Source organism: Crocodylus siamensis, chromosome 9, assembly GCF_052110815.1.
Source record: "Crocodylus siamensis isolate JL-2025a chromosome 9, ASM5211081v1, whole genome shotgun sequence".
NCBI lineage: Eukaryota > Metazoa > Chordata > Crocodylia > Crocodylidae > Crocodylus > Crocodylus siamensis.
In genome coordinates this window covers 9,709,851-9,728,253 of record NC_143403.1, presented here as the reverse complement: position 1 = coordinate 9,728,253, position 18,403 = coordinate 9,709,851, and the positions used below count along the sequence as shown (strand labels likewise).

At 39.5% G+C, this 18,403-nt stretch overlaps 1 protein-coding gene across 5 annotated transcripts in view; it reads left to right on the top strand.

Annotated features, from left to right (window-relative positions):
- WWOX (WW domain containing oxidoreductase) overlaps positions 1 to 18,403 on the top strand; it is a 688,154-nt gene that overhangs the window by 79,651 nt on the left and 590,100 nt on the right. The gene's annotated exons all lie outside the window — the stretch shown is intronic.

Below are 18,403 nucleotides of genomic sequence, written 5' to 3'. Positions count from 1 at the left end.
GGTGCTGGGGATTCTGGGTGAACTGTTTGGGGCCCTGTTTGGTGATATTTGGCAGATATTTAAGGTCAGTGAAGAAACGAGAATGATCGGAAATGGGAAAGAGAAGTGCAGCTCAGCTGTGGGAGTGAAGAGGAAGTCATTGTCATGGCTCACCATGACTTGAAAAAGAGTTGGTGCTGAGGGAAACTGCGCACTATGGGCACTACCATATATCTTACTCGGGTTGCACTAGGGTGCTGTGCCTTGTGGTTGTGTTGCGGGTTGCCTATGTAGGACTAGTATGGGATGGTTTGGATAGGGAAGGTCCTGTCTCAGGTAGGTGGTGACATTAGATATTTTCCAGGGGTTCCTTCTAAGTCCCTTCCTGTCTGTATGGTAGGTTCCCATCAGTATGTTTGCCCAGTATGGACCATGTGTTTTATAGTCATGCTCAGTGTTGGCTACATTTAATCACTTTCATAGCTGGTTTCCATTGCTGAATATATGCAGCTTTTGGTAGCAGTTTAATGATAGGCAGTGGCTTTAATGAGGAGCGTTCCTTGTATGTGAATATAAGATGAGGGACTTCTCCCCCTCTGCTGATTGGGGAAGAAAAACACAGTTTTGTATTTGAGATGTTCAGTGTGTGAGATTATCTACATATTATTTGGTTGTTGTGAATCACAAAACTAGTAGACTTTCATTTTCTGTGTGCATCCTAAACAGCTGATAAAATAGAAAGGAAGTTTGGGAAACAGATGTGCTTTATGTTACCTCCATATGTTTCCACTTTAGGAAGTTGTATATCATGAATGGTGAACCACAGAAGTAGTTCTAATCTATTTATTCTGTTCTGGTTCTGTTCTGGTTTTTGTATTGCCTCTGTCATTCTGTGAGTACATAGACAATAGTGAAACCTTTAATGGGTGTGTATACATTATCCATGTTCTAAACGACTGTAATAAAGGGCCTTGACACAGTTGCTGAGCAAGCGACATATCTTGCCCTTCCAGTTCTCTCAGAGCAGACCCTTCCAAGCTATCTGGCTACAAGCCCTTGTCTTCAGGATGTCTCAGGATGGAATCTGAAGACTTACCCATTTTTAGACAAGGTCCCCGTACGTATTCCCATGTGTTACATCATTTTATGTCTGATTTACCAGGTGTTTAATGCTCTTCCATGCTGTGGCTCAAGATTGACTCACTATGAATCTTGAATGGGACCTTTCTGGCTATGTCTTCCTTGCTATTTAAGGGTGTTTTGCAGCTGGAAGAAACCCCTGGAGAACTTATAGTCTCATCCCCTACCTGAGACAAATTCTACATAGGCAGCCCTGTCATAGAATCACACAGCATAACACCCTAACCTGTGACGCAGAAAGCAGAGGAACAGCAGCAGCCAGTCTCCTGCTGCTGCAAGGGTTGTTAAAATGTGCTCAAAAGATCTAAGGAAGAGGGCCATCCCCTTCCCTGATCCCCAAGCCCCATCCCTGCAGAGAAATGTAAAACCTTCTACAGTCCATACTTATCTGACCATGGAGTAAAATTCCTTCCATATCTTAAAAGTGGCTATCAGTCTGAGCCTGAGTAGAGTGTCAAGACCTTCTGTCCAGGAACTTCTGGGTTTTAGTCCCAGCAGGAGCATTGGCCCACCCAAATCAAGATCCTGATGCTTCTGAGGAAGATGAAAAAACTGATGCACGTAGCATAGCATAGTTGTTCCTAGATCTTCTCTAGCCAATGCTTATCCAGCCTCTTGCACGTCTCCAGCGATTGAGATGTCATAACTTCCCTAGGCAGTCTATTCCATTGCCTCACTGTTTTTAAAGTAAATAAGTTTTTATTTCCTGATATCCAATCTAAATCTACTTTGCTGCAGCTTCAAGCCACTTGGTCTGTGCTGCTTTTCAGCAAAAGAGAAAAGGTGTTCTCCCTCATCTTTATGGGAGCCCTCCAGTTATTTAAGGATGCTACTGTATCCTCTTTTAATCTCCTCTTTTGCACACTGAACATCAAATTAAGGTTAGTAGGTTTCGAGAGCAAGGTAGTCCCATCACTGTGGGGTTCAATGTAGGTTGCAAAATCTTCTAAGCCTCTAGGTAACTGTGCAGCTAACCTGCTCTGAGCTCCATGGTGCTGTATCTAACAAACTAGTTTAAAACTGCCTTGTGTATGTCTCTGCCTACATGAGCGACAGGCACACTATGGATTACAGCAGACTGTCTACCAGAGTTTAATGACAATTTCAGGACAGTCTTATAACAATTTAATGGAGATCCAATAAATCACCTGTCGTAGGTGAAATCCAGAACTTAGGCTCCCAGTACAGAGCATGGGGGCTATAAATCATACCGTGCTAAGTTTTGCCCATGTCTCTTGTGCTCAGTCTTGTTCAGTGAATCATCAGTCCAATTCTTTCTTCTTGATAGTTGGTGTGAAGATTTTAGTCCATAGTCTCATGCTTAGGGTGTTGACCTGGGAGTTTGAACCCTCTGAGGAATGGCAGGGATAAGAAATTGGGTTCCCAACTTCACTGGGGTGCGAGGTGCCTAATTGCTAAGTATACAGTACACCTAATTGCTAGGTGTACAATAAACAGAGGGGCACCTCCTCTTCAACATGTTTTGAAAGATATTGGTAACTGTAGCTGCATTTTGTGATGGGGCCAGGCTGCTCAGCCTATATTAGGCATGTTCAGAGAACATCGAATGGATTGGGATCATCAGAGGATTCCCAGAAAGAACTCCTAATTTCTTGTTTCGAACTGGGGCAGGTTCTAGACTCAAACAGTTAACTAGAGGCTGAGGTTGTGAGTTAACTCTATCAAGACCAGGGCACTTTGGAAATGAGCAGAGCTCCAGCTATAAGTTCTTGAGCAGTGGCATACCTGGGAAGGGGGGTGGTAGGGGGCCACGGCCCATGGGCACAGGGCTGTGGGAGGGCTCTGGCTGGCTGTGAAACCAGAAGTGGCATAGAGAAGTGTTTCCTGTTTCTGGTTCTGCTCCCGCCCCCTGGTCTGCGATCAGGTGCTGGGGGACCCCCCCGCTTCTGCAATGGGGGGGGCACAAATGTAAGCATTTGCCCCTCCCAGCACTGGAGACCCTGAGTACGGCACTGCTGTTGAGGGCTATGAGGGCAACTATGCGCGTAGGGCAGCTATGGAGTATAACATATCCAGTGTTAAATGGCAGCTAAGTGGGGATTTTCAGTTGCAATTTTGGATGTAGGTGCCAACATTTTTCCTGAGTCTATCTGGGTTCTTAAGTCCTTTATTTGAGCTAAGTATAACCCTTTTATTCTCAAGTTTACCAGCCAAAATGACTATATCACTGAAAACCTGGAGGACGCTGATACCTTTCAAGTGTATGCATGGCGGTTCTTTATCTAGGAAGCGGAAGTCTTTGTGTTGCAGTCCTGTACAGACCCCATAGAAACTGAGTCTTATAAGTATATAATAAAATACCTGCTACTCCCAGTATACAATACCTTCCCCTGTCACTGACCACCAGGTTGTATACAAAGTAAATAAATTATGTAAATTAAACACTTCTGGATATCAGCTTTGTTTGCCATGGGCCCCTCCAACACAACCATCCTCAGTTGAACTTCATGTTCTAGCAAAGTAAACGTGTGACTTATTTCATCAATAACTCCCTGTCATATAATAATTTTTTTCATGGTATCGGAAGTACTTAATGGTTTTTCTTTCCAAATTGCTCCCAGTTCACCAAAATTATTTCCTTCTTATATGAAATAGTTACATGGAAGCTGTATATGCATATAGTTAAGAAATGTTATTATTTTTTTCCTGTTCTGAAGAATATAATTTAAAATTGATTGAAGGAAAAAACATTTAAATGCATTTTGATTTTTAATTTAGTCTTATTCTCCCCTTCTTCACTTGCATCTTTTTCATTATAATATCCCAGTAAAGGCATATGTTAAATGTGGCTTTCATAAGACTACATCAGGGAGATGGTAGTACTGGGTGACAGCTTAAAAACCAATTCTAATAAGAATATGTATAAATCAAAGCTCAGTTTTCTGTACAGTGAATACATGGGTTTTGTTTTTTTGTTTTGTTTTTCTTTTTTTCTCTGTCTTTGTACCAAATCATAATAGCATCTTTGAAAACATGCTGCGATGGGAAAATAAACAATATCTTTGTTCTTGCTGATAATCAAGCTGTACTAGGTACTGTATTTCTTCAAATCCAAGGTGAGTTTTGGATTTGAATATAAGGTGGGGCAGCAGGCAGCTGCTTATAGAACTGGCTTCACATTTTGGATCCTTAGTGGGCTGGATTGTGATTGGAGTTTGGGAAACTCATCATTATATTTGTGTGATGAGGGAACTTTTATCTCTCATAGTTTAGGGCTACTTCTTTTAGTGTGAAAGAGCTGGGATGTTTCCATCCACTGGATTTTGAGAAATGTAGACCATTCTGTCAAAGAATAGATAGAACTTTATCATTATTTCTTGCTCACAGTTGGCAAAATGATGTCCCTCTCCTTGTATACCTGTTACCATGAAGTATTGGGGGTGCATTATGGCAACAGAAGCCAGTTCTTGTTTCAGCTGCTAAGGCAGATGATGAACATTTCTAAAATAGGACAGCTTGTCCATTTCCCAGAAGAGAGCTGTTTGATAGCCACAGCTCAAGCAACTCTCACCCTGCAGTTACAATTAGGCTATTAGTTTAGTATCTAATCTTTTTTTTGGGTGGGAGGTGCTATAGCAAACTGCAAACTGGTTAAGATGTTTGACTCTGGAGCCTAAGGAGTGAATTAAAGTCTTGCTCTAGTTTTAATCCAAAAGCTGCCTCCCAGTTAGCCCCGAGTCCCCTGACCCATCCATATCTGGTCATTCAGAAGTGGAGCCAAAGGCAGCCATACATCACTTCCCTGCGTGTTCTTGGCTGTAGAAAGCAACGACTCAATTGTCATATAGGCCACTGAGGCTCAGGTGAACATCAGACTTTTTGGTCTAAGCTTGCAGTTTTGGTTAAGGTTATTTACAAACTTGTAGGATGGCCGCTCAGTATTCAGTTGCCTTGTCAGTCTTTGTACCGACCTGGATTTAGGTCTGATACATGGGTCCAAGAAGTACTACAGAATTGTTTTGAGACCATTTAATTTGTTTTTGTTAGGAAGGTTAATCCTAGTTGATCATGTAAGGCAAGGGTGCTCACTCCCCAGCCCACAGTGCCATGTAATCCAGCCAATGGGCACACAAATTTGGCAGTGAGGGAGCGGTTGCAAATAAAACTGCCACTGCCTCCCAGCCACCAAATTTCCAAGCTCCACATGACTGAATTAGCCCTGATAAGGCCTGTGCCTGCATGGTCTGATTTAACCATGTGGAAACAGCTTAACTGTGGCCTGGTAGAGATCAGGGCCATGCACTGGATCCAGCCCATGGACAGACGTGGTACAGCTCATCCAGCCCACAGGCCAAAAAGGTTGGGCACCAGTAATTTAGGGGAATCCTTTTTACTTAAATCTCAATTTAGTCATTGACCTTTGCACATTTTGCTCCAGTATGTGCTTGGAATATATTTTGTATTGCCACTGCTTGCTCACTAGATTAAGTGTTTTCCCTTCCCTGACATGCAGATCGTTCTGTCCACTTTTGGTATCAAAGTAGAGAACATTGCTTTCATTTCCTACCACGTGAAGAAAGGTGAAGGGGGATGTTTGCTTAAAACTAGTAACTTTTAACACTTGACTACTCCCTTTTATTTAAAGTTGAATTCCTCTTTGTCTGTCTCTGGATTTATATGCAGTGGTTGCACTATAAATGCTGGATTAAAAAAACAAGAAGACAACTTGAAAATACCTGCTCTTTAACTCTTCCAACTTTTTGGTTTCAAGCAGTGCGTCTGGCTCTTGCAGAAGCGCTGTTATGTGAATGCTTAGTGAAAAAACCAGTGAAATGGTAGAGGAAAATACGCGTACTGAAGCAACCTAGTTTTCTGGTTTTGGACGCTCTCAAAGAATTCAGCAGGAATCAAAGAGACCTGGCATAGCCAGAAAGCATTCAGTCTATTGCTTTAATATTGTTACTATAAACTAGCCATGATTGGAACATTTTAGAGTTAGTCAGCCCACTACTGCCTGCTTCCAATCCTTAATTTTACAGATTCTGTATCACATAATGAATGGTTTGGTTTCCTTCTGTATTTTTTGGCTTCATAAGCAAGGTGTACTTAGATGTTCTGTTTATCTGTCAAGTGATGGAAAATATTTCTTGGCTGCTCTTCACGCCCCATTTAGAAAGCAGTGCTTAATGTGACAAAGGAAAATTAGTTGCCTGTTTTTGTTATTTTATAATTAAAATCTGAGTTACAAAACGAATAGCTTAAACACTCAGTTTAATTCCTGTTTTTACATTGTTGAGAGACCTTTTTTTGAGTCTGTAATTAAATGTGAAACTTAGTGTCAGACCCTTCTCAAATAGTTTTCTGAATTTGAAGTGAATATTTTTAAAGAGTCAAGAATGCTTTTGGAAGATGTTTCCTGGAAAACTTGGAGAAAAATATTTTTGCATAATTCATGCAAGAAGTAAGAATGATTGCAACATGAACAACTGAATACAGTGCTATAAATCAGGAGCTATTATATATAGATCAACTGAGTCAATTATCTATATATTTTTGTGATGACGGCTGTTAAGATTTGGCCCTGAGTACCTGGACTGCTGTAGGAAATGGTGTTCTGCTGAAGTTTTTTAGCATAGTGATGAATTACATGTGTCACAGTATTTCATTCTTAAACACTATAGTATTCTTAGGAAGACACCCAAACAAAAGAGAGCCCGTGAGCTTAAAGAGGAAAATAACTAACCTGCTTCCTCTACCCCTTTGTGGGGGAGGCTTTGTTTAGGTCAAGAAGGGACTGAAAATGCTGAGGTCTCTTCAACAATTGTCTCCTTTTTTCTCCTGCCTTCTTGTACTTGCTCAGTTCCCACGTGAGTGGTAGGAAGGACATAGTGTGGGGAGAGGACCTCCCCGTCTGATTAGATTGAAGAATGCAGCAGAACACCTTCGCACTAGAGAGAGGGATTACAGACCCTTTTTCCTTGGTGTTGTATGCTCAGTAGCAACATCTTTTTCCCGTTTATATTTAGAGATGGATTTCAAACCATCTCCAAGTATCATGGTAGTTGCTTTCTGAGAGGATTCTTTTTTCCAACCAGGGACAGATTGGTTTAGATTTTAGATTTGTGTTTTGTTGGTTTTGATAGCTGTCCCATGGTGAGGATAATTTGTTTAATAGGGATCTGGTTTCTGAAGCTGGAATTGGAAGTGGCATGACCGTCAGTAAAATGTCACCTAAAGACGGTGGAAGAGGTTGCTCCTAATGTGTTAGATTGTGATTAGACCCTTAAGATCATTTACAGGTAGGTCCATTGCATCACATATGGGTCCCAACTATAGTCTTGCTTAAAGGTTTGGGAGCAGGAGGCATCAGCTCTGGACAGTCCTCTGTGAGGTGCTGTGATTATTGAAAGGAGATTAATATACCTAGAACAGGTTACGATCAGGTAGTTGGCTATGTGTGTTAGATGTTGTGGCCTCTTCTTCTCTTTCATATGGCATCAGATACTAACTTCCAAATCTGTGAGCCACTGCCTGGTATTATCACTCGATATGCAGATTCCATCTGCCCCGTCTGGACACTTGTGAAGATTACAGCTTTCAGTTAAGTGTTGTGCTGTTTGTCGGACACTGCATTCACATATGGGGCTGTTTAAGATGTTCATCTTGTAAAGAGCTGTTTTGAAGCATCCATATCTAGATCTCAGTCTGTTTGGCTTGACCCACGCTTCTCTGCCAAGGTTGTATGAGGCCAATGAAGGACTCGTTGCATGTTGGTAAAAAATGCTTAAGGAATAGGTCTGATCTTTCCCTCCAGTCATCCCACTCTGTTGCTGCCATAGGTTTGGTTGAGCATCCCCAGTCTCTTCCAGGAGCTTGTGGGCTTCATGTGCAAACAGTTCATGACTTTTAAGCCTCTTAGGCCTCCATCTATTGAAGTCTTCAGGTAACAGTTGATGGAGTAGGTGATTTTCATCATCTCTTGCCTCTACTGCCAGTAATTATGTTAGGGGCTGTCTTCTTGTATCGCTTGATCTAATGCCCAGGAGTACAAGGGAGTTCATCTGTGTGTGTGCAAGGTTGTACAGCCTGTAATGGGTCTTAGTGCACTGTTAAGTACACTGTCAAGCTTTCTAGTGTGACAGTTTCTGGACCATACAGGAGAACAATATTCTGCTTGGCATCTACCATTGCGAGCGTGGTGGTTCTGAGCACTTAGATGTTGGCATCCCCTGCCATGCTGGCTAAACATCTGAAGGCAGCTGCCCTGCGCAGAGACTTTACTGCTGACCTTCTGAGTGTGCTGTTTATTGGTGAGAATTTTTTTTTTTATTATACCCCAACCTACCTAACTTTCTAGTTAGGTTGGGGTGTGCTTATGGGGAAGGATGTGACTCCCTACTGTGATAGTCAGTGTGCATTTGGCTTGGGGGAATTGTCCAGATGGAAGAGTGATGATACTGATTTATGGATGTTCAACTTTAAGTGCCACTTGTGGAGACCAGTCAGCGATGACCTACGTGTCAGTATTCAGTATCTTTTCCATTTCTGTTTTATCAATTCCTTGGGCTACTATCGCGACATCATCATCATACATTTATTGCTTAGATGTTGCATGTGGGAAGTCCGAGATATATACATTGAAAAGTATTGGTGCAAGCACTGACCCTTGGGGGACTCCATTCTTCAGAGTTCGTGCTCTGCTTTTTTATCAGATAATTGACTATGTGCATTAGATGTTAGGGCCTAGTTGAGCTGCTTTACTGGAGTCATCTTTTGTCTCTTCGGTGTCCAAGAAAGTAACATTTCTTGGACCAGGATTGGAAGTCACCCTGAGATTTAAACTGTGTTGTATTTTTGTACATGTACATTTGAAATGTCTTAAAACTAATTATTTTTTTGAAAGGGATGTGATGGAGGGTGTGCATTTTCATTGTTGAAATTAATGGAAGCTTGTATCACTCAGTTTTCACATGTAGTAAAAATGCTCCCATCCAGATTATTTAAAGGAGATGTTAGATCCTTACAAATGTAAGCTGTTCTTTCACATTATACAGAGTTTCTTACAGAATAAAAGAAGCTTGGATGGAAATTGTAAATATTCTGTTTTAACACAAGAAATGCTAGAATACCCTGAACAGTAAGCAGTGAGGTATTTTTGCATTTTTTTTATGATTTCCGATGAGAATGCTCATAATATGCACACATCTATTTCAGATAGTTATGCTACATAGTATATCTTCTGCTGAATATTTACATCACAAAGGGGTCTAATTACTCTGGTTTGTTGAAATGTCAAGCATAATTAAGATGCAATTGTACTGTAAAATAGCCTAAAATAACATTAGCTTAAAACATTACATTGGTCTAAAATAAAAGTCTAGTACAAGAGGCAAAATTTCTCTTGAATCTACAGACTGTTTTGAATGTACATGCCATGACTTAACCCATATTAGCTTTGCTGGTGACATATTGTTTAACACAGTGAGTTATATGAAGATATGAACAGATTTAGATTTTAGCCACTGATTTATAATTCTGCAACATGGAGTTGTGTAACATGAAGATGCCTTCGTTCTCAAATAGGATAGCTTTATTTAAAATTGATTAGCAGCAATTCACAACGGCTTGCCAAATAGCTAATGGAAGCCATTTGAATCAATTCTCTCGTATAATTTAAACACCATTTCACTGTATATAGTTTAACCAGGAAGGAGTTGCAGCTTGCAGCCAGTAAAATTAATTATTTAGTATTCTTTTCATAAATATTTTCCCTGTCCAAAAAACTTTAAAAAGTGCTTATATAGCGAAAGTTGCGTTCAGTCCATGGGTGCTTCAACTGGGTAATTTGAAAAATGTCACAGTATTAGTTTTCACTTATGTATGTCAAAAAGCATTTATATCTACATGTCATAGGTTTTTTTTTTTTTTTTTTACTTTATAGTTTTTGTGGAGTGTGCATTTAATGCTAAATTACAAATTGAATTTTGCTGTTAACTAAGGACTTTATTCAGCAGAAATTATATGCAGTCTTTTGCAGAAGGTCATGGAATCTGGCTCTTGTGCTCCATTAAGTGATGTGGTAGGGAACTCCTTTTGGCCACAGCTTCACTTTTGTCAAGATGTGCTTCCTGCAGAGAAATTGCTCAGGAATGAGGACTTTGCTATCATAACTTTGTCCTCCCACTGCAGGGCTCTAATCTGTCACTGAAATACCACCCTAAATTACTGGGTTTGGAGGGTATTTGTTTTAGTTTCAAAGTTAATCATATTGAGCTGGTGACCTGATGGCACGTTGCCCTGACAGTATAGGAAGAAACGCTACTCATACGCTGCTATTGGTTTGCTTTTATTGGATGGGATTTTGCACATTCAACTATATATAGGGAGAGTCTATCTCTTAAATGGCACTTTGCCCACTCACCTATTTGTCTGCCAGTTGCAACCACTAAGGTTCCAACGAAACAGAAGCACAGAAATGGAGCAATGGTGATGCTGCATCGTCATAAAAAATGCACTGTTAGGCCTGCTGTTTTTCATTTGAAATATTAAATTGAACTTCTTTCTGGCAGTCTTTAGAGGCTATCTAGATGAAACTTAAAGAACCCATAGTATTTATTTGAAAACCAGTGGAGAATTGTTCTTGTGTCCTAGTTAGTCTTCTCCCTTTGTTTAAAGAATATGGGAATGTTTAGTACTCATATATGGTGACAGTTGCTGTGGGGCAAACTGCATTTGTCCCTCCATAGGCGTTTTTCACTGGAGCTACTATACAAAAGGTGTTGTGTAGGCCTACACATCTAGTTCATCTTGGACAGGTGCCATAAGCCTATCACCATATCCTCGGAGAGACAGTGGGTTTGTGCACGCACTGTAGGGCTCCATTTCTCACCAAAAAAAAAATTTGAGTCATGAGTTCGTGGTAGCATTTTAGGGCATTTAGGCAAGGAAATGTCAGCCAGTGGATAGGGTGGAGTGCTAGTACCTAGCTACATAGTCTCTTTGAGGTGGCCAAGTAAAGAGGTTCACTTGATCATGAAATTTCATACCCCACTAGATTAAAAGGCGAGAGTAGGTTGTCACATGAACTATGGGAGGTTCGGAAAAGCCTTGCTGTTGTCTCTGAATAAGTACAAAAGAACTTAAGTGCCCAGTTGCCAAAAGCAGAAGGATTGGGTGCAGAACAAAAAAAGCTTTTTTAAAAAAAAGAAGAAGAAGAGAAAAAGGTGAGCCTATAATACACGTGGTGAAAGTTTGGAATCTCTCCTCTTTTGTGCCAGAGAAAATTGCTGTCACGGGGGCTGTTCTGAAAATGTGCTTCTCCTGCAAAAAAGGGGGAAAGAAAAAGTACTTCATTCAACTGAAAACTTGTGCATTTTTTGATGAAAGGGGCTGACTTCATCTGGTAGATAGGGGTGAACAGGCTAGATGTGAAAATATATGCTAGGAGAAAGCTAAACCTGAAATATCCTTAGGAGGGAATGAGCTGTGATGAGTGGAGCAGAAGCCCTGCAGAGAGTGGGGAATCCACTTATCTGTTCAAATCAAATTGGAAGTCCAACTTTTTTGTAGATCTTGCTGGATATTCCAAGCAGCTTTTAACCAGGCACCACTCTCTGTTTTGCAGATGTACATTTACAGAAAAAAAATGTCCTTTATATAGATTCTTTGGACCATAATTACTAGCCATGGAATGTTATAATTAGTAACATTTTCATAGCCACTAATTTATTCTCCGTAGTCACTCCGTCTTGCTCAGTCTAGAATTTAAAAGATAATTGGTTTTCAGATGATTGCTCCTGGGAAGGATCTGGGGAGCATCCCATCACAAAGGACCAGAGAGGGGGCTGGTTGGGGCTACATGGCTCTAGGTCTGTAGAATGCTTTTATTTAAAGGGGCTACTTCACCAGGAGATGGGAATGCCTGGCAGCCCAGTAGGCAAGGGCTCCGGGGGCTGTTTGGATGCCAATCTTGTGCATACCTCTGATGGGTATGAATTATGAAAGTGGCCAATCTTTAGGACTTCCATCTCCCCCTTATTCTGCATACACCTCCATCTGGGGAAGGAGAAGGGTCGTCTTGTATTTCCCTGCATTCTAAGGACTGTTAGAGAGCTGTAGCTAGTGAATGATGCTTGCCCAGCACATTTACAGTGAAACTATAGTTTACCCTCTGTCTGCCTCCCAAGAGGGTCCTGGATGCTGGGATCACCCAGCAAGAATTCAACCATTCCCTTTCCTGTACTTGCTGACCCAGTAGAGGAACCTGATGGAAAAGGGCTAATGGTCTGGAAGGCCAAGCCAGGTGGACTTCATCAAGCAGCCAAACTCTGCAGAGGGAAAAAGAGAAGTCTGCCAGAGAAAGAAATGATGATGATATCGGGAAGAAAGAAAGGAACTGTGGTAGATGTTTCAGCTGAGTACGCAGAGTATATTTTGGAAGAAAGTAACAAACCCTCAACCTCTACATACATAGCTTGGTATTATATGACATCACCCACGTTTCGCTAATATGGCATCAGTAAGAGAGAGAAACCGATTTTTGTAATGGCTAATTCACACTTGCAAAATATGCAGGCTCTAATCTTCCGTCTAGTCTCAGCTGTAGAAGTGGTCCTTTTTTATGGAAGAGTTTCTGATTAAGAAGTGCTCTCATGGAGAGTCTTTCAAGCACCTAGGCACTACCTTGTATTCTGTCTTTCTGCCCATATCCTAATGAAGTCTTAGTACTTCTTTGCTAACACAGTTTAAGTAGTATCATGATAATGACTTGCTGTGACACAGCACTTGTCCTTAGATATCAATACAATCTTTTGCAGCAAGATTAAGAAAATGTATTAATAAACATAATGCCAGCTTGACTCTTTTGAACAGTGATTTTTTTGGTCTTATTTTTCTTCACTTTGTAAAAGAGAGAGATTACTGCCTCTCCAGAGATTAAAGCCTTCCAACTGGCAAAATGAAGAGATACTCACATGAATGAGAATAATTTCTTTCTATGAATTTTTCTTTTATCCTCATAAATGAAGTTTAGGCAGAAAATGCTTTCTTATCACCTCAGGAATTTTTACTCGTTCAGGAAGCAAAAATGAAAAAAAAAAATTCTACTGTTTCTGAAAATCTAGGATTATAAATCTGCTGTATCCGGCAAAGAAAATATACTGCTATGGGGAATATTTGATTCCGCTTCTGAATCAGCTATGTTATACGGGTTGTTTAAAAATAAAGTGCCGTACCATTAAAGCTATCTGCCCCTTCTACTTTGATATGGTAAGCATATTATTGAAGTTGGGATTTTTTGGTTCAGTACACATTTTTTTTAACAGATTCTATAAACTTTTTTAAGATCAGATTTACAGTAGGCGAGTTACCACAGGTTTTTACATACTGGACCCTCATATTCTCAGTAACCAATTTTTTCTTGTGTCTCAGAACTCTCATTAATTTTTCACAGGCTTGTGATGGATAGTTTTTATTTATTCACATCTGAGGTTCTGTTGTGTGAAAAGGACTCATTTTATAACATTACATATTCATGGCTTGGGATAGATGGGATAAGGAACTTATTATTAATGTGTCACAGTGGGAAACTTACTCTGGGTTCATTTGTGAATCTTGTTAAATTTGGTGCGGTCAGCAGACGGCACTGAAATTTTTGATACATTTTATTGGAGGAGGGCAGAGAGGTTCAGTGATGCTTTCTTGTCTAAACAATGCAAGTAAGATGGCTTTGATCTAAATGCATTTGAAACACTAGCAGTAAGGGAAGGGTAGGGGGAAAACATGTACACACAGGTAGAAAAACTGCACCTTGCTTTTATCATTTATGCTGTGTGGGGTAATGTCTACTGAAATCTGACATGCTTAATACTACTAGAGATTCTATACAATTAATAAAACGTGCTGTTGTTACTGCCATTTACAATACTGTGAAGCAGTATCAAGATCTTTAACTCAAAATGTGCAAGTTGGGTCTAGGCAAGCTAATTTTGTGTGTGATGGCTCATTGCGGCCAGGCTTCACACTGATTAAGGGCAACCGTCTCCTGTTAAAGTGGAATTCTCCAGTGAAGAATTTTTCTCTCTTTCTGTATGCAGAATTTCAACCAATATCAGTGGGGAGTCCTTTGTATTGAACACGTGCAGAATAAGCAGTAGTGAGGTACTGTACAAAACGAAGAGGGGAATTTTGGCCTAAGATCCTTCCTATTCTATAATCTTGAAATTTCACCTGTTTTCTAGGAGGCCAAGTGCTTTTTTTTTTTTTTTTTTTTAACAGACACTCAGTGAAATCCATCTTGCAAGGCAAGCAGTTCCACACATTAGAAGGATTTTTAACTGTATATGTTAGCCTGTATAAAATGAGAGCTCTTCAGTTATTTGCCTCTGCCATTTCGTAGTGGAAGAGGCCAGGGAATATTGCTACTTTACAATTTAGCTACATGCCTGTGACCGTAATGACATGAATAATACTGTCTCTGTATTGAGGCTGTTGCTGTACAAAAAATTGGACAGCTATTTATATTAGGTCATTCACTTATACTAAGACAAAGTGTGAAAGAAGTTCTGGATATTTAACAGTATCGGAAATTAGTCAAATACTTAGGACCATATTCTCAAAATACAACAGAATTGGACATTATCTGGGTTAGCATTTTCTTTTATAAATTTGTTTTCTTTTATAAATATGTTTTTTCTTTAAAAATAACAATACATTGTGGATCAGAAAGAATACTTGTATTGCATATTGCACAGCAATAAGGGACGGTTAAGTTTTTTTTGAAGAAAAATAGTCAGTGGTAGAGAGGCTTTAACAAAATATTTCAGTGATGTAAATTGCTCATTTTTAACAGGGATCCCATTGGTGGTTCAAGAGTATTATATTGCCATTTGTAACAGAAGAGCTGGGTAGTGAGAAAACTGTACTCTATTAAGAGTTTGTGAGTGTGTGCATGTGTATACAGTGAAATAATATCCAGTGTAATGTGAAGTGACAGTCAAAATTACAGCTTTTCTCTTGCCGCAAGGGTACTTCTCTGCCAAGTATAGTAATATTGTTGTAGCAGTGTTCAAGGTTGTCAGCAGTTCTGGGTTACTCTGCAGAGAGCCATAACTGTGTGTGGAAGCAAGGAGCTTCCTGTCAAGGGAAATACTATAATTTTGATATATATTTGTTGGTGCCAAACTGCAATTAAATAGGAGGCGTTGGAAGAAGGTTTTATTTAACCAACTTGAATTTGTTGATTAATTAGAGGGGGGGAAAAATCCAGAAAGAAAACAAAAATGCCACCCCGTGTGTGTGTGTGTCCGCACGCACGCGTTAATATGCTGATTTGGTGTTTGTTCATATTCATTAATTACTCATTCAGTTGAATTTTGGATGTTCTGAATATTACCTGATATACTTTTCTTCTATAGAAAATTAGTGCTTGTAGGTGATGTGCAGGACGTACCACTCTTATCTGAATGGGATCCTGACTTTATTATTATGTTAGGTTACTATCGTGGCATGATGTATTTTTAGGGTTCTTCTAAAAGTCCTGGTAGAAAACTTTTTTTCTTCTGAAAGAAAATGGCGTATGCAAAATCCACAAAATAACATCAGAAAGATATGAAGAATATTTTAGAGAGAACTTCTACTTTCTCAATCCTGAAAAAATTTTGCAATTTGAAACAAAAGCAGCAATGCTGTCCAGATTTAAAACAAAACAAAACAAAACAGAAAGGAAAAACCCACACACGTGGTTTGGTGTGTAACTATACAAAATGAATAAAATTGTGGAAAATATTGCTTTGAAAAGATCTATTCAGCTATGAGAGCCTGATTAAGCAAGGTATTTACAACTTTATTTTTGTAGTCAGATTCCTTGTTTATAGGTAGTCTGGTAGTTTACTGAATAAGGCATGAAGAATAATGTGGAGAAACACTCTTTCTTGTGATTGGTCCACAAAGTAAAGCCCCTATCCACAAGTATGATGTAAAATGGGTGCATCCCTTGAATTCAGTGGCCATTTATGCCCAGGAGTCTACCTGTATTCAGTATTGCTAACTCTCATGAGTTTTGGCATTGTTCTGAAAGTCTATACTTCGGGAATGTGAAAAACGTAGCTCTTTTTTTTTATATATATATATATAAATATAGGTAAAGAGCTAAGTTTTTCACATTCCTGAAGCATGGACTTTAAGAACAACACCAAAAACCATGAGAGGTGGCAACATTGTGTATTCTGCATGTTAAGACCTTTTGAGTTTTGTTTTTCTTGCTGTGTACGTATGCAAAAAGCACTTAGTTTTTTGCCTTCTATGTCTTGGTCAAGTAAGTATGTATGAAGGGAAACGTTACACTGCAGAAAATCGTAAGTCAACTCTTCTACATATAATAAAAAAAATAAATTTTATACTGAGTCATTGAAATGACCCTCTTTCCTCTATTCCCTTCTGTAGTTACTTTCCTTGAAAGTAAATTAAGGGTGTTTAATGTGGTCCCGCCTCTCCCCCCTATCACAGGAAATAAAGCATTCCATTTACCTCTTAAGTACTGTTGAATTATCCAAAATCTGTTCCACTGTTTTTTAGTTTGTTCTACAATCACAGTATACCAGTATATATAGTCTATACCATAGATTTCATATATACTGAACAGCTAAGTTTGTCTTCTTGTAGTTTACCACTTGAGCTAAATGCAAAGTGTAACACTGCCTTTGCTTTCTGTGCCCGGGCCATTCCTTAGCACTACATGAAGACTTCTAGTTAGTGACACATGTCTGTGTCCGCACCCATTATGGTGGGTTACTCTGCAGTGGAAGAGCTGTAAAGAACAGAAAGGCTTGATAAGAAACATACTGTTGCATTTTTTTAAAGAATTCTTTTCCTGCTCACAGGACTTGGACTTGGTACCATTTTAGCTTGATTTCAGTGATTACCACCGTCGCATTTCCTTTTTGTCTAAGAGGCCAGTATGCATGGCCTCCACTCGGATGATGTTTGCTGCCACAGGCTGAATAAAAACAGCAAAGTGGCAGCTTTTCCTTGTAAAGATGAAACTCCTGTAGCTAGGGGCCACCTTCTCTCCCAGCCAACAAACACAAAGCCCTAGGGCTCTAGTGCTCCCAGGCTTGCACATGTTGGTGTACAACAAAGTGTACCATTGCTGAAGTGTCAGTTTTTTTCCTTTTTTGAAGTTTTAGTATAATGAATTGACATGGAACGTATGTTCTAGGGAGTGGTAACCTGCCATACATTTAGGATTATGAACATGCAAATTCTATTTGCCCGTTGGAGCTGATGAAACTTTCACCGCTAACTTCACTTGAGCCAGGGTATGGCCTATTTCTCCACTGCAAGGACACTTGTGCCTTAAAAAATGATCATGTAGGTATTTGTGAATTCAAAGGTGCATATGTGGACACACGTGTGTTACCCTCCATTTGTAACCTCTGTGGAGCTCCAGTGTGATAAGTGATTAAACAGTTTACCGAATATAAGGTCTTTGAAGATGCCGCGTTAATGTGTATTTTTTTAATTGAATAAATATATTACACAGCAGGGCAGGTTATTTTCTTCATGGCCTTGCTGTTGCAATTTGAAAACAGACACAATTTTCTTTAGCTCATGAAGAATGCAGCATCTGTTCTTGGTTTCCTGCAGTTTTCATTCTTCAGACAGTACATTTAGGCACACATTTTGAAACAGTTCTTAACAAATCTGAAATTAAAAATTTTACCCCCTCCTTCAAAACAGTGGTTACCCTGTGACAACAGTGGGTTGAGCTAAATTCAGCTACGTCAAGCAAGAACTATAAAAGTAGATAGATTGCCCTCTAAGCTTCACTTTATTGGATATTGTAATTGACATATAGTTGTCATTTATAATCATCTGTCCATTCCTGTGAGTTGGGAGCAGTAAAGTTAATTGTGGCTGCTCATTTGCATTAATCTCACCTCTGAAGGGTACAGTAACCCATTAATATCATGTCATGATGAATTATCACAAATAACATTGAACATATTGATTAATGATCTCTGAGATTTGTATCTCGTTAAAACATTTTGTTAGCTCTTTAAACTTTTAAGCAGACAGTCAATGTATGCAGGAGAGGTTTAGAGATCACCCAAGAGGTGATGAAAAGTTACAGCATACATTTGGGTCACTAATTAAAACTTCTTAAAAAAGCCCCTTAAAAAAGCTTGAAAAGCCCCTTTCTTTGGAAAAGAATGCTTTACAGCTTAACTAACTTGTCTCACCAGAAATTTAAAATATTTTTCCGTCTTTTTTTGAAAGTATAGGTTTAGGTGTAGAATTAAAATGAAAAAAAACCCCCTAAACC